Below are 14,374 nucleotides of genomic sequence, written 5' to 3'. Positions count from 1 at the left end.
GTAGACTCATTGCCCTCTCACCTGCAAAAGCAAGAATGTTATCTTAGAATTGGAACTATTAGAACCAACCTGCTAAAAATGCACTTTTATCATATGACATTCTTCTAGTTGATGACCATAAGTGACTTCCTCCAGCAGTGTAATTTTGTGATTTAGAGAATGAACTCTGAAAGTAGACAGATGTGTCTCAAACCCTGCCTTTACCTTCATCTAGTTACTATTTCTCTGTGTTCATTTCCACTATCTAGGCATTTCCTTCATATAGCAAACAAGATGGTATTAAAAAGAATTTTTGCATTAAAAAATATTTTTAAAAAAGAGGAAGGTGAAGGAAAATGGAGGTAGAAAATACGAAAAAAATCAGTTGGTATTTAAGAACAAAACATATTTCACCTTAATTGTCTGCAGACATAATTTCAAGTAAAAATTTCCAATTTTTCCAAAAATTATAAACTATGGTAGTCTCAGGGAAAGTGTTGAATTGAGTCATATTCTATTATGAATCATATGTAATACTTGTTATCAAGAAGAAAATAGAACATTTGGAGCCTCATAAACTCATGTGCTCAGGATTGCAGCAATGCTTATAATCAACCAATCACTGGCAGGAGATACAAATTTACCACTACTGCGTTAGAATGATACATGTGTTTACACTCCAGAGTTCGAAAAGCTCAAGGCTCATGAAACTCAAAGGCCCATGTTAACTAAAGGAAATCAAGCTTCTGGTAGAGAGCTGGAAGAAGGGAATGGCTGGCAGATAGACAGTTAACAGTGTTTCCAGGGGAAGAATAATTAGGACACGGTTATGTTGATACAGTTTTGAATTTGTTGAAATGGAATACAGGAATTTTAGGAATTATCTGTTTGGCACTAGATACAGCTTTTACAAAGCATATAGCCATAATACAGTCCAATTTTTTTTTAACTGTACATTTACTTTCCACATTTTCTTTAGCAAATGTTAGGTAATGGATTTTTAAGTGTTTTTCTTTAATCAAATCAGTCTTCTCACATCACAAAATGGAACCTGGTATTCCTTAGTGGTATTTATCAGGTCTTTTGTTTGACAGAGTATATTTAGAATTTTATTCATGTCATTTACAAAAGTTGTGTTTAAACTTTTATATCTTTAACAAAGGACTTGTTTTAGGTGTATGTTATTATTTAGAATAGTTTCTTAAACAAAAGGAAAAAAATAGGGAGAGTGACATTAGCAAAATAGTGGAGTTGGCAGCTCCATGTGCCCATTTGTGGATAAAGTGAAGGGTCCCGTGGCCAGTATCCTCAGGTGAACCCAAACTACTTGATGATATAACTGGCCTGCTGCTAGGCCACTGCTTCCACACCTGTAGGCAATAAGCTACTATTGATGGAGTCATTATATAAACAGAAGGCAGAGGCGAAGGTGGATTACAGACGTAATTCTAGTGCCCCATCTATTGCCAGGACAACAAGCCGGGTAGTAAACCCTTTTCCCCGAAGAGCGTTACATTGTCATTCCTCGGCCTCACTGAAGCCGTAGTGAACGTCCCTGAGGCTGAAACCCATCGGCAAGACATCAGTCCCCACAGAAACATGGAAAAACCAGTGAGAACTGTCAGAACCAACTTTGTCAGGACTCTGGAAAACAATTTTACAGCAACTAAGCAAATGTTGAGCTAAGAAAAAAGCAACTTGAAAACTGGGCACGTTTTGTAGCACTGCTCTTCATGCCTGTCTCCTCACTTCCCGGTCCCTGTAGCTGTCTTGGACTTGAGACAGTGGCCCCCAGCAGTCCCAGTTCGGGGCTCTGGTCCCTGATTCCAGAGGACACACAGCAGACCTTCTTCCAAATGATTGTTAGGGCAGTTCTAACTTGTCTGAGGATTGCCCAAAGGACTGATGTAGGCACTCAGTTGTGGTCAAATGTTTTGCCTGACCTGGAACTCACCTGGAAGAGCAGCAAGCATTGCTCAGAAATGCTGCAAATGGGATCAACAACCCTCCCGCGCCCAGGGTCAAAGGTCACAGATGAAACATACCATAGACTGTGCAAGGCCTGGTAAGAAAAGCTGGGTAGAGTTTCTTTGGATGTCTTTAAGAAGCCCTGTATACAGGGAATTCAGAAAATCATGCACCTGCCTAGGGCAAGATACATGGACAGCCAAGACCTAAGAAGAACCTAAGCTTTCACCTTCCAGTATATAAAGCAGGTAAGTAAAAAATGGAATAATTTCCAATTACTTTGGCTGTTGAACTGTGCTTTCTAAAGGCAACTCTGTGCTGAGGCTGAAGCACATAGACCCAGGCTTTAGAAGTTTTACATTAAGTATCCAATTTTTGTGCTGTAGGTTTTTCTATGAAAATGTCAAATACACCAAGGATTTTAAAAAGGGAAATTACTCTCTTACTTTTAGTATCTAGAATTAAATGTGACCCTTAAAGTGCTTTGGGGTTTCCTGAATGAAAAACTGTAGAATTACATGCCTGGAGTGATTTAAGGTTAGGGAGAAAAATAGACTCAAATACATTTGTTAATCATCATTAAGAACCTTTCTAGGGCCAAGTAAGTTCAATCAAACCTGTAAAACATTTCAACTTAAAAAAAAAAGCCTTTTATGCTTCATACTTACAACATTTCCTTAAAATGAGTAATAAAATTAATAACATAAATTATGCATTTATTTTCTTTTGCTAAATTGCATACAATTTTGTCCTTTAAAGGTTCAATGGCAGAATATAGTGAAAAAACAGGTCCTCTTCTGAATAAGGGCCTATTAGGGAAGTCAAGCCTGCTGACTGAGAAAACTAATTGCTCACATACCCAAGTCAGCTGCCAAGGAGATTAAGGAGTAAAAGCCATCACCTGAGAGTGTTCAGAAAAAGCAAAGAAAAAGACCAAGGGAAGGACAGAAGAAAGAAACAGGAAATCCAAGAAACAGCACATTTGCTAATGATCTCTTCATTATATGTGGAAAATTTTGAATTAGAAGGTAAGTCAGTTTGTGATTTTTTAACATCTTATGGTAAAGAAATGAGATAACAAACTAGTTGGGAAAAAATGGCTTGTGGGACTTTAAGAAGACAATTGTTTTTGTCTTAATATTCACATTCTAAAGTTGACTACCTACTTAAAAATATGTTCATTCCACCTTGCTGGTGTTAAGGAAAATACAAAGAAATTTAAGGGAACAAGTTTATCGCATAAACATTTTCCTCTCTGTTCCTGTGTACTCAAATTATCTTTGGGGGTGATCTGTACCCATAAAACTGGCTTATGTGACACAACAAAACCAACATTTGCTATGTCAGAACACTGTTTTATTTTTCATTTTAAAATAGAATTACAATATCATTTACCTTTTATTCATTAACAGTGAGAAACATACCACACTAAGATAAAGCACAAACACCTAATATTCCCTGCGCTAATGCTCTCCTTGTGAAGATGAACAGCTCCAACAATTTATTATTTGCCACGTGCCCCAAGGGGCGAGGAAGGCTGTGTCATTTCAGGAAAAGGTTAATATTTCGTACGAAGCTGTATGATTCGGTCAGAGTACCAGATGGGAATGGGGAGGAACCACAGTTCTGTCCTGACTGTGCCTCTTGCTGGCCACACGTTCTTAAGGGGAGTGATTTAGGTTCTATTCCTCAAATTCTGGCACATAAAATGGAGTGATCCTATGTGACTTAGTGACTCAGAGCATTACTGTGAGGAGCACATGTGAACTAGAATTACTAACAAGTTATTGTCAAGGACCCCTAATATTCACGAGCCCTCCCACATTGGATGGTGTTAATCTAAGTGAAGAAACTGAATGATTTGAGGTTGCTTTTGTTTGGAAGTTGCATTTTGATGTGGCTCTGAGACCTCCACACGCCACTGCCTCATTGATGGCGTCCTACTGTGTATCTAGAACTTTTAATGTACTCAGAACTTTAGGAAGAGAGAAATGCTGTGTGAATCAGCTTAGTCTAATTTAGTGAAGAAATTACCTTGAAACCTGGAAAACATTAAAAACAGGAAGGGGGCCATTTCCACGGCCGCCTGGGGGTGCTTGGCTCGCCCAAGGTAAAGAGCCAGCTCTTGGGCGCCCCTGGAGTTCAGAGAAAGAAAAGAAAAGGAAAAGGAAGAGGAATTTTCACAGAGACGGGTCCTAGATGGCACCACGCAGACATCCCAGATCCAGAAGCCCTGGCAGAAACACTCCCCGGGAATCTGCTTCCCAAGTTCCGGTCACTCCCCTGAGTAGTTTTCTCTCCTCCCTCCAGTGTTTTGCTTCCCCACCTCTCCCACTCCGGAAAAGACCTGGGGTTCAGTTTAAAAGCTGTTAAAGTAAAACCGTCCAGACCTAGAGAACACTTGCCGAGGTCTTCATCCAAACCATCTACTCATTAAGTCATTCAGCCAGCACCCGACGCAGCACGGAGCCCCCCGGGCCCGCCGTGGACAGCCACGGAGCCGTAGGAAACGAAGGGAAAAAGGAAGAACCCTGGGCCCTTCTTGGCGAGTGGTTATGATCTACAAGGAGAAGAATGTGGTTTGGCGTGGAGATTTGTGTCAGGCAGGGCCAGGCACAGGTGAGACTTTAACAGCCTGGGTAGAACACTCAGAGCTGAAAACTAACCAATTGCTAGAATAAAAACTCCAACTCGGAGTTTTTAATTGCATTTAAGAGGCATCTGGGAACCAATGTAAAGCCGTGGAAAGGGAAGTAATATCTAACGGTGATGGTGGCCGAAAGAAAAACTGGTTATACGCAGGCTTGATGTACATAATACCAGGCATCTGCTTGGCTTGATTATGGGGTTTAGGCCGAAAGTGATATTCCTCCCTGTTGCTCCGCAGCAATTTAGAGCAGGTCCCACGATCTGGTTTGGGGCCTCACGATGCCCCTGCTGAGTGGTGTGAAATTAAGCAAGCCAATGGCACTTTCTAATCTTTATGGTAAGATAATACACCTTGACTCCTGCTTGATGGTGTCAAAGTTGTGGTAAAATTAGATTCTGATACGAAAATCTGTAAGCTTTGCAGTCTAATAACATTTGAATTAGCATTATTATTATTGCTCTTCAGGAAGGGAAAATGAGAGTGAAGTAGAGAGAATTTGTTTTTAGTTTATACTCAGGAGTGAGTCTGGTTTGGTATAATCCCAAGTATAGAATTATACATGTGTGCAGGATGGATTTTTAATATGTGGTAATAATATTATAGGTTTCTTAGTAGTTCTGATTCATCATTTTGGCATAATTACCTTGCTTTATTGTATAATTCATGTTATGACATAGCCAGGTGCCAGTGTCATTAGTGATAGAGACTCTGCTTTAATTTCCATACTTTCCTTAAAAGACTTAAGGGAGGCCCACCTTTGCATATAAAAGGCACGTTTTGAGGTTTTGAGTGGGAAGTTTCAGGGAAACACTTTTTGGCCCAGACCATGGTGCCTGGGCTCAGCCCTCACCTCCCAGTACCTTCTGTTCCTTAGCTCTCATGGTCAGATCTGAATTTGGTGCTCGTTCACCACATCAAAGTTTAAACTCCATAAATGTCAATCCGTGAGCATCAATTTTCTCACATGTATATGGGGATAACAAAAGTACTTATAGACTTGTAAAAATCAATAAAATAATGTGAGAGCAATTGAGGGAACTTTTTAAGATTAGTATTATGTAAGAAGGCACTTAGATTTCTCGCTGAAAGGCACATACGGAAGGGATACTTATTAAAAGCTATAGTAACCAGGACAGTGGACAGAGATCTTTATATCCACTTTAATTCTTGGGTGTTGAAATTCTAGCTCCCTACCACAGAAGTTTTGAAATATAACTTTTAGGACATGAAAGTACATTTTAGATACTAATTTAAGGAATTCGTCATTTTGAGGAATTATAAATGTGTCTTTATAGTGATCAGAAATTCTTTAAGATCTGGGTATATATAATTTTAACATCAGGTTCATATTGAATTATAATTTGGGAAGATAATATGTGTAGATCATTTCTTTTTGCTCTAATGGTCTGGAACTGGGAAGTCTGAAAACTAAGAGATCCTTTAAACTTACATTAAACAGATTGATTTCCCTCCCCGCCCCCCAGCAGAAGGAGACCTAGGTCCCCCCACGGTGTCCCCAGGAATTTTACTGGTGTTAACAGCCCTGATGCTTCCCTTGTGAGCTGGGGTTGCCATTCCCGCTTCCTCTGAGGCAGTTAAGTTCAGGTTTCATCTTAGTGTTCCGAGAGTACGACTCTTCTCCTTTAATGCCTATTGCGACACCACTCACATTCCATCGTGACCAAAATACCACAAACATAAAGCCTGAGGATTCAAGGACACTGATGATTCCATTAACATAGCCAGCTCAGAACCAGTATGAAGTGTCCCCCAGTTGAATCCTGCAGCCCCCAGGAAGGTCACGCTAGATCTTACTGACCCTTTGCCCCTCAGATACCTCTCGCCTCAGTCTCTTCCCGCTCAGGCTCTGACCTGTCATTGAAGGCCTGTTAATTGCTTGTACATCACAGATCACATTTTATTTTATTTTTTCACTGTCACTCACTGAGGAGTCTTACTCTCCTCTTCTAAATCTACAAAAAAAACATTCACCTAATACAGTTCCCATTCTCTCTAAGATGTTCCATTACAGCTGCTAATCTTACAAGTTAGTTTCCAAGAAAACACCACCATACATTTACTAAGACCTCAAAATAGGCAAGCATTGACTAGTGAGATAAGACTGTTAAACAAGAGATGGACAGGAAGAATTTCCACGATGTAGATGTGCCGAGTGGATTCATAATCTGTCCAAAGCTTTAGTTAACAAATAGGCTCTGTTACTTCATGACTCAGTCTGGCCAGTTCGTGAAGTAAGACTGAACCCATGTTAGAAACCCAATCCCCACCAAGCAGGTGCGATCTCAAATCATGCATGCAGCCAGAATCCTGGCACCTATCCTATTTGTTGAGAATTCTGAGTGTCCTATTAGTCCTACTGCATACACTGGCCAAATCCCTGTGCGTCTGCCTCAGCGTCTGATTACTGCAGGGCTTCCCTGCCTGGGGCTCCTGGGACCCTGCCCAGCTGGGGTCTATGGTCCCACTAAGTCTGTGCCAACAGCCTCTCCCTTTTCAGTCTAGCTGGGTCCCCTTGCCCAGTATACCCTAATGTATCCCTGCTCATATTGAGAGACCATGAGAACTGCAGCCCCTCTATCCTGCTCTCTGGTGCTGTGACTTACCTGGACCCAAGTGGAGTGTCAGTCTTCTTCGAGTATCCTTGTACATCACAGATCTCTTTACCCACCCTCTCTCTCTCTCTCTCTCATGCCCCAAACTCCTTAACCTGTCTCCAGCCATCGTTGGAAATTATCACTTTATTCTACTGGTAATGTAATAGATAATATTATAGTCCAGTGCTTCTGAACAATGCCCTATTTAGAAGATAATGTGTGGTTCAAACATAGAATTGTTAATAGACCATTAAAAGGTATTTGTTCATGTAAAATATCACTCATTGCTTTCCTGTGGTACCCTTTAAGCACTGTGCTGATGTCCCTATGCAGTAATAATTTCATTTTTGAACTTTAAAATGAGCCTTAAGTGACTTAAGCATCTGCTTAGCTGAGGAGGCATAACCTTTCCTGAGTGTTGGTGCCGGGGCATATTAACTGGGCTCTCTGAGCATTTTCTGACTTCTCATGGCACATTTTAATAAATTAAAGGTAATGGAAAACAATTTACAAATTAAATAGGAGACAGGAAACATAACTTAGTTGTAAAACTTTTTCTATAGCTGAATATTCTCTCAAATAATGGTGGCATCTCAGAATCAGTAGCGCTTACAATGGAAATAGAAGGAACTAGAAATAATAAAATGCAAAATAGGGGAGACGGTTGATTTCCCTCACAGAGGTTGTGCTTTCCAAGTATTTATCAGCAAGGCAGAGGAGTGAGGGGCGGTGGGAGGATAACACGCCCCTCTGACCAGGGCAGGGACAGATGGTGGGTCTGGTTGAGAGGACCTTGTCAAGGTTTAGACACACACTTGGCACTGAGGCATCTGATGTGGTGCAATAAGGTCAGCCGCCTGCAGATTGAGCACAGAAAAGGGCAACATAAGTGCTTACCATGGTAGGTGAAAAGGTGCAGTGGAAGGGACACAGGGTCTGAAGTCCAGAACGCCTGGGTTCATCTGACTGCATTTCACAAGTTTAGTCCTGGTGTAAGCTTAGGAAAATTACTCAACCTTCTTTAGATTCACTGGTCTTATCTCTTACAGTAATGTAATAATAATCAGCATAAAGAACCATAGTAATGTAGTTCACTGAAAGCCTCCCTGAATGTTACACACCGATCACATCTTTGGAAGGGTGGACTGCTGATCAGCATATCTGCTCATAAATGGAGACTTCAAGAGGATAGGGCCTATTGAAACTGCAAGTGGTATTAACAATGGAATGAAAGAAAACATGGCTTTGGACCACCTATCATCCTGCAAAGTAGGGGCAGAATCCAAGTCGATGAGCTAAATCTCACAAGTGGGGTGAACAGTTGGAGTCCTAGCATTCAGCCCTGGAACATGGGGAGCCACTGAGCTCCACAATAAGAGGACTGTAAGCACGTAGCCCAGGGAGCCAAGGGACGGGGGCTGGTGCTGTGTCCCAGGTTGGCCTGACCCAGGCAGCCACTGTTCGGGGAGATTGTTCTATTCCTTCGTGTGGAGGTTGTTCCAGAACGTTGTCTCAAGTTTAGATTGATCCTCAAACTAAAGACTGTTTTGTTAGAAAAAATGAAATTACTCATTCTTGACTTCCCTCATTTGATTTATGAATAACCTCATCCAAAATTCTCCCCTTAGAAAATGATCTTTATTACTTAGGGGTCAATTGCTAGGAGGTTTCTTCTAGGCTGTGTCACCCTGTAGTGATTTCTTGTCTGGGCAGCAAGGTTTTACTGAAATGGTACCTCCAAAATCTCAGACAGAATCCATAGGGTTTGCCTCATTATGGTAACATCCAAAATTCGGGGTTGATACATAAGAAACCAAGAGATCAATTTAGAACTCTGATTTCTCAATTCTAGGTTTACAGAACCAGGTTTGTATGCCATTCCTGAGCTTGGATGCTTTGTGATTCTGCTCAACTTGTTCCTAAGTCTCTGCAGGCCGGAGTCAGGAGTCCTGCTATTTTCCCTTTATTATCCCTGCAACCTAAATCTTAGCCTTGTGAGGGTGGTTGAGGGTGGCCAGGGGCCTTTTGTATGCCCATAGGGATTCTGACCTAGCACGGTTATGACAGTCTCTCTTCTGCTTTCTACATCCTTGAGGTAGGAATACATGATCTAGGCAAGTACTCAAAGATATATGCTGGTCCCTATGTTCAATCTGTCCACCCCAATAGCAATCAAAAGGCATGATTTTTTAATCTTAAGTATTTAGGACAAATCTCATAAAAATCAGATAACTTTGGAGGAAAATTGCAAAACTCTTTGAAAAGCATTGTGTTCATTTGGATACTGCAAAGGGCAGACACTGAGATGCAATCTGCAACAAAACATGATAGGGGAAACCTTTGAAGGATGAAGGGGTAGAAAGTAGGAGAGCCTTAGACTGTGACTCAGGTCTGATGCCTGTGGAAGGAGAGAGGGAAGGAGGGCGGTTTGGGTAGGAATAATCTCAGACCACAAAGCAGGTCTAAGAAGGTTTCTGCCCGGCCACCAGGGAGGCCCTGAGCCCAGGTTACCTGTCAGAGGAGCCCTGAATTAAGCAGGAAGGGGCCTGCCTTAGTTTCCCACTGTGCTCAGTCATCAGCCCAGGAGCAACCTGGGGCAATGCGACACCAGCTGCCAGGTGGTGATGGACCCACTCATCAGCCAGCTCTGCCCTCTACAGTCAGATCAGAGAAGTGCATTTTCATGGTCACTGCAATGTTAAGAAAGGTACAAGCAAGTGACAAGAGATTTCATCTTCATGAATAAAAAATCATGATACCCATTGATTGGGTATCAAAAAAAAAAACCCCAATTCTTCCCAGCCTTATTTAGAGTCAATGTAATTCCAATTAAAACAGCATCAGGATTTTAAAATTTGTTTGTTGTTTCTATATATTTATATTTATAGTAGAACTTGACAGGCTGACTTCCATGACATGGAAGGTAAGAGGAAAAAAGCAAATAAAAAAGGACCTGCTTGAAGAAGAAAGAACTAGATGGGAAAATTCACCAAGTATCCTGACATTATGCCAAACAAGTGGATGGTAATGGTTCTGGAATAGACAAATAGAACAATAGAAATAGAGTAAAATTCAGAGCCTAGAGTAGACCAACATGTGTATGGAAGCATGATGTATGATAGAAAGTTGGAAAAGATGTTCTTAATTATTCTGGGTAAACTATTCATCCATATATGGAAAAGAATGAGATCTGTGCCTGACTTGTATGAAACAAAATTCAATTCCTGGTCAACTAAAGATCCAAACATTAATGCCAACTTGGAAAACTAGAAAAAATAGTGAAAGAGGCTATCTTTATAATTTCCCTGTAGGGAAATATTTCTTGAATGGGACAAAAATATATAGGGAAAAGATTGAATTTTACTACATTAAATAATATTTATTGGAATCTAAATATATAAAACAGAGAAAGAAAAGACAAGCCAAAAATTGTACTGCATATAATAAGAAAATAATTGGTTTCCATAAAACTACAGAGCATGTAAAATCAATACAGAAGAGAATAAATGACTCCATAGCAAAGTAGGCAAAAAATATGACAGAGACAAACTAATCACTAAGAACGCGCACAGCTCTTGGAGGAGACACCGTCACAGCTGCCGCAGAGTCGTGGTCCGCCTGTTACTGCTCAGGGGCTGTTGGCTTTCACTGAGGAATAAGTCGGTCAGGAAGCCACACTGCAGCCATGGCTTTTAAGGACACTGTAAAGACACCTATGGAACCAGAGGTGGCAAGTCACCAAATTAAAACTACTCTATTCAGCCACAGGGTAAAGTCTCTGGGGAAGGTATGTGCTGACTTGATCAGAGGTGCAAAGGAAAAGAATCTCAAAGTGAAAGGACCATTTTGGATGCCTACCAACACTGAGAATCACTGCAAGAAAAACACCTTGTGGTGAAGGGTCTAAGACGGGGTAGTTTTCAGATGAGGATCCACAAGCAGTATTGAGCCAGGAGTTGAGATTGGTCACCATTGCAGATGCTTAAATCAAACTTTTTAATAAATTAATTATCAGCTGTTTAAAAAAAAAAAAGCACTGTAACTCAAGGGGAAAATCCTAGGGCAAAATACCTTTGAAACCAAAATCAGTCAAAGGGAGAAATAAAGAGGGAGAATCTCATTTATTTCTTATAAGCAGTGGTTCATTGCTGCTCTCCCATGTATCTCAGGGCTACAGAAGAAGGGGCCCCACCCAACCTCTCTGGTCTAGATAAGCCTTCTTACCCTTGTAATTACCTGTTGATGCTGAGAAACACTTCTCTCCACCCCTGGGAAACACCTATTGATATGGAGATGCACTAAGGCCCGGCAAGAGATTCTGGAAATACTGCAATTTTACCCACAGCACACAAAGACACAATAAAATGTTTAACTTTGGGAAATTTTTAAAAAGTCTAGCCATTGCAAATACTGGGAAGATTAGAGAAAACACTCATAAGGTTCGAGTGGGAATTTAAGTTTTAAGCATCTATTTGTGGACCAAATTCTCATCACCTAGTAAATTTTAAAATGCTCATTTCCTTTACTCTGTTATACTTTAAGATTTTACTCTTAAAAAATAGTATCACATGACTGGTTAGCCAGAGACGGGTAAGATTCCTCAAGGGAGGAACAACCTAAGACAGGCACAGTCGCAGGGGGGCCATCAGGTGAGAAATTGGGGATCAACAGAGGTGAGGCTTAGAACCCCACCCCCACCCCCTGTTCTGAGAGAAATCTGCTGCATCCGTGGATGTTTTATTGCCCTTGTCTAGCTTGGATTAACACATAGTCTACAGGCACACACCTGATCATCTATATTTTCTCTCTTACAACACTAAACTATATGTTTTCTACCTTTATCTTGCATCTACCTACCACTTCAGCATTTTATTAAAAATTATAATAATAAAGAGAGAAATGTGGTATCCACATATAAATCAAGTATAAAAATCAAATGAATATTCATATTTGAACTGTTTATAGTTCATAATGCATGATCAAAACCGAAAGTTTCTGTGATGAATGCCCTTGTACTGTTCACCATGTAACTTATTCACTCTGTAAGAATTCGTTCACCATGTAAGAACTTGTTCGTTATGCTTCAGAAGATTGGAGACTGACGAGAATTAGGCTTGAGATGGATTAATGATTATACATTGAGCATTGAGTCCCCTATACAGAATTTTATTGTTGTTAACAACCATTTGATCAAAAAAAAATAGGAGAGATGCCCTCAAAAAAAAAAAAAAAGTACACACTTCCAATTGTAAAATAAATAAGTAACCGGGATGTAATGTATAGCATAAGAAATATAGTCAAAATATTGTAACAACTTGGTATGGTGATAGCTGGTACCTAGAATTATCACATATATAAATGTTCAATCACTGTGTTGTACACCTGAAAGTAATGTAATACTGTGTGTCAACCACCCTTCAATAAAAAATAATTATCTAAAAAAAAAAAAACTGTATCACAGAGTTGTTCATAGTAGTCTTGAAAAAAATCAATTGACAGAGAAAATGGATATTAGAAAATTGTGGTGAAAATTTAGACACTATTACATCATGCTGTGTTTAGAAAAAAGAAAATACTTCTCCTGCCCCAGACTTAAACAAAACTGAGCTATATTAACAATAGCCCTACGTTAACTGATATTGAGAACCAGCAAAGTAAGTTAACTTGTTCGAAGAAATACTTGCTCTGGAATTAAGTCTGTGAATCATCTGAAATAGTCTGCTTTAAAAACTAGTAATTCTATCATTTAGGCTATCAGACTTACCAAGATTATCTTTAAGAACTTCACTCTGTGCCCCCAAATCTAAAGTCGTGATGCCATAAACCCACGCTGTGCAGTCATGAACTTTCTTGCCTTGCAAGGTCCACCTTAAAATTACCCAGTCTGGATCCTAAAGCTCTATAAATATCTTCCCTTGCTGTCTCTCTTCTGAACATGCATAAAATGAAATGAATGTTGAGTTCTCCTTTACTGCAGGTACTTTAATAAACTTCACTTGATCAAAAAGTTTTTGGGGTGGTCTTTCGGGCAGTCAACAGTAGTGTATTCAAACAATGAATATGCTATAAAAAGAAACTAGGATTGTAGGAACCAATATGAATAAATCTCACATAGTTGATTAAAGAAGAATAACAATAAAACCAAGGCCTCTATAGAGAAATAGTGTAGCTCCATTTATATGAAACTCAAGTAAATGCCAATCAATAATATACTTTATTTTAAAATACAAATGTAATCAAGGTGAAAAAATAAAGATAGGTAATATATACCAAATTGAGGCTCTGGGGATGGGGAGTGAGAGAGACAGGACTGTAGACAGGAATGTATAGGAAGTTCAAGTTCTGTTTGTAACGTTTTCATTCTCAAGATAGATAGTGGCTTCATAGCTGTTCCTCATATGATTTTGTTCTGCAGTTTTAATTATTTCATAAATAACTTCAAAGGAAAAGGCATTGTAGGGGTACAATGCTTGAAGGTGATCGTTTCCAGAAGATGGAATAGCAATGTTATATGCTGCATTGTTCAAAAATGAAAAGTAAAGTGAACTTTGGATTTTAGGACCTAGTAAATTTTTGTGAACTTAGTGGCAGGAGAGTGGATTGTAGGAATGGAGGGTGAGAAAAGGTTGGAAATTGTGGCAGTAGGAGACGGAGTACTGCCAGCATTTAGGAGAAGTACGTTTACTCCCAACTTTGTTGTAAGGTGGTCAGGCCCCGGTGAGGTTTATCATATCTGCTTTCCCGTGTGTATGCTTCTGTCACACTTTAAGCCAGCAGGCACTGATCAGTTCCTCTACTGAGAAGCAGAAAAAGCACAGCAAGTGTTTATAGTCGTGCATTTTGCATTTTGCAAGACCTTAATTCCTTGACTATAGACCACTGTACGTATATGAGAAACTGCCAGAAAAGGTCAACAGGGTGTGGACAGTACAGTAAATTTACATGAGTTTCCAGGTGTTGGCTTAGCTGCAGAGGGACAGGAGGCAAAGGAGAGCTGGAGAGAGAGAGAGATCCAGGAATCAGGAAGACATGAGAAAAAAGCAGGAAAAAGCAAGTTAGTGTGAGAAGTGGGGATAAGGGAAAACCTGCCTCGATTGGCAATTACTGATCCATGAGAACACATTTAATACTTTCTTTGCCTTCAATAAATACCTTCACAATT

The sequence above is a fragment of the Manis javanica genome, chromosome 12 (assembly GCF_040802235.1).
Source record: "Manis javanica isolate MJ-LG chromosome 12, MJ_LKY, whole genome shotgun sequence".
Lineage (NCBI taxonomy): Eukaryota > Metazoa > Chordata > Mammalia > Pholidota > Manidae > Manis > Manis javanica.
The sequence above is the reverse complement of the archived record's forward strand: the minus strand, read 5'-3'. Positions refer to the sequence as shown.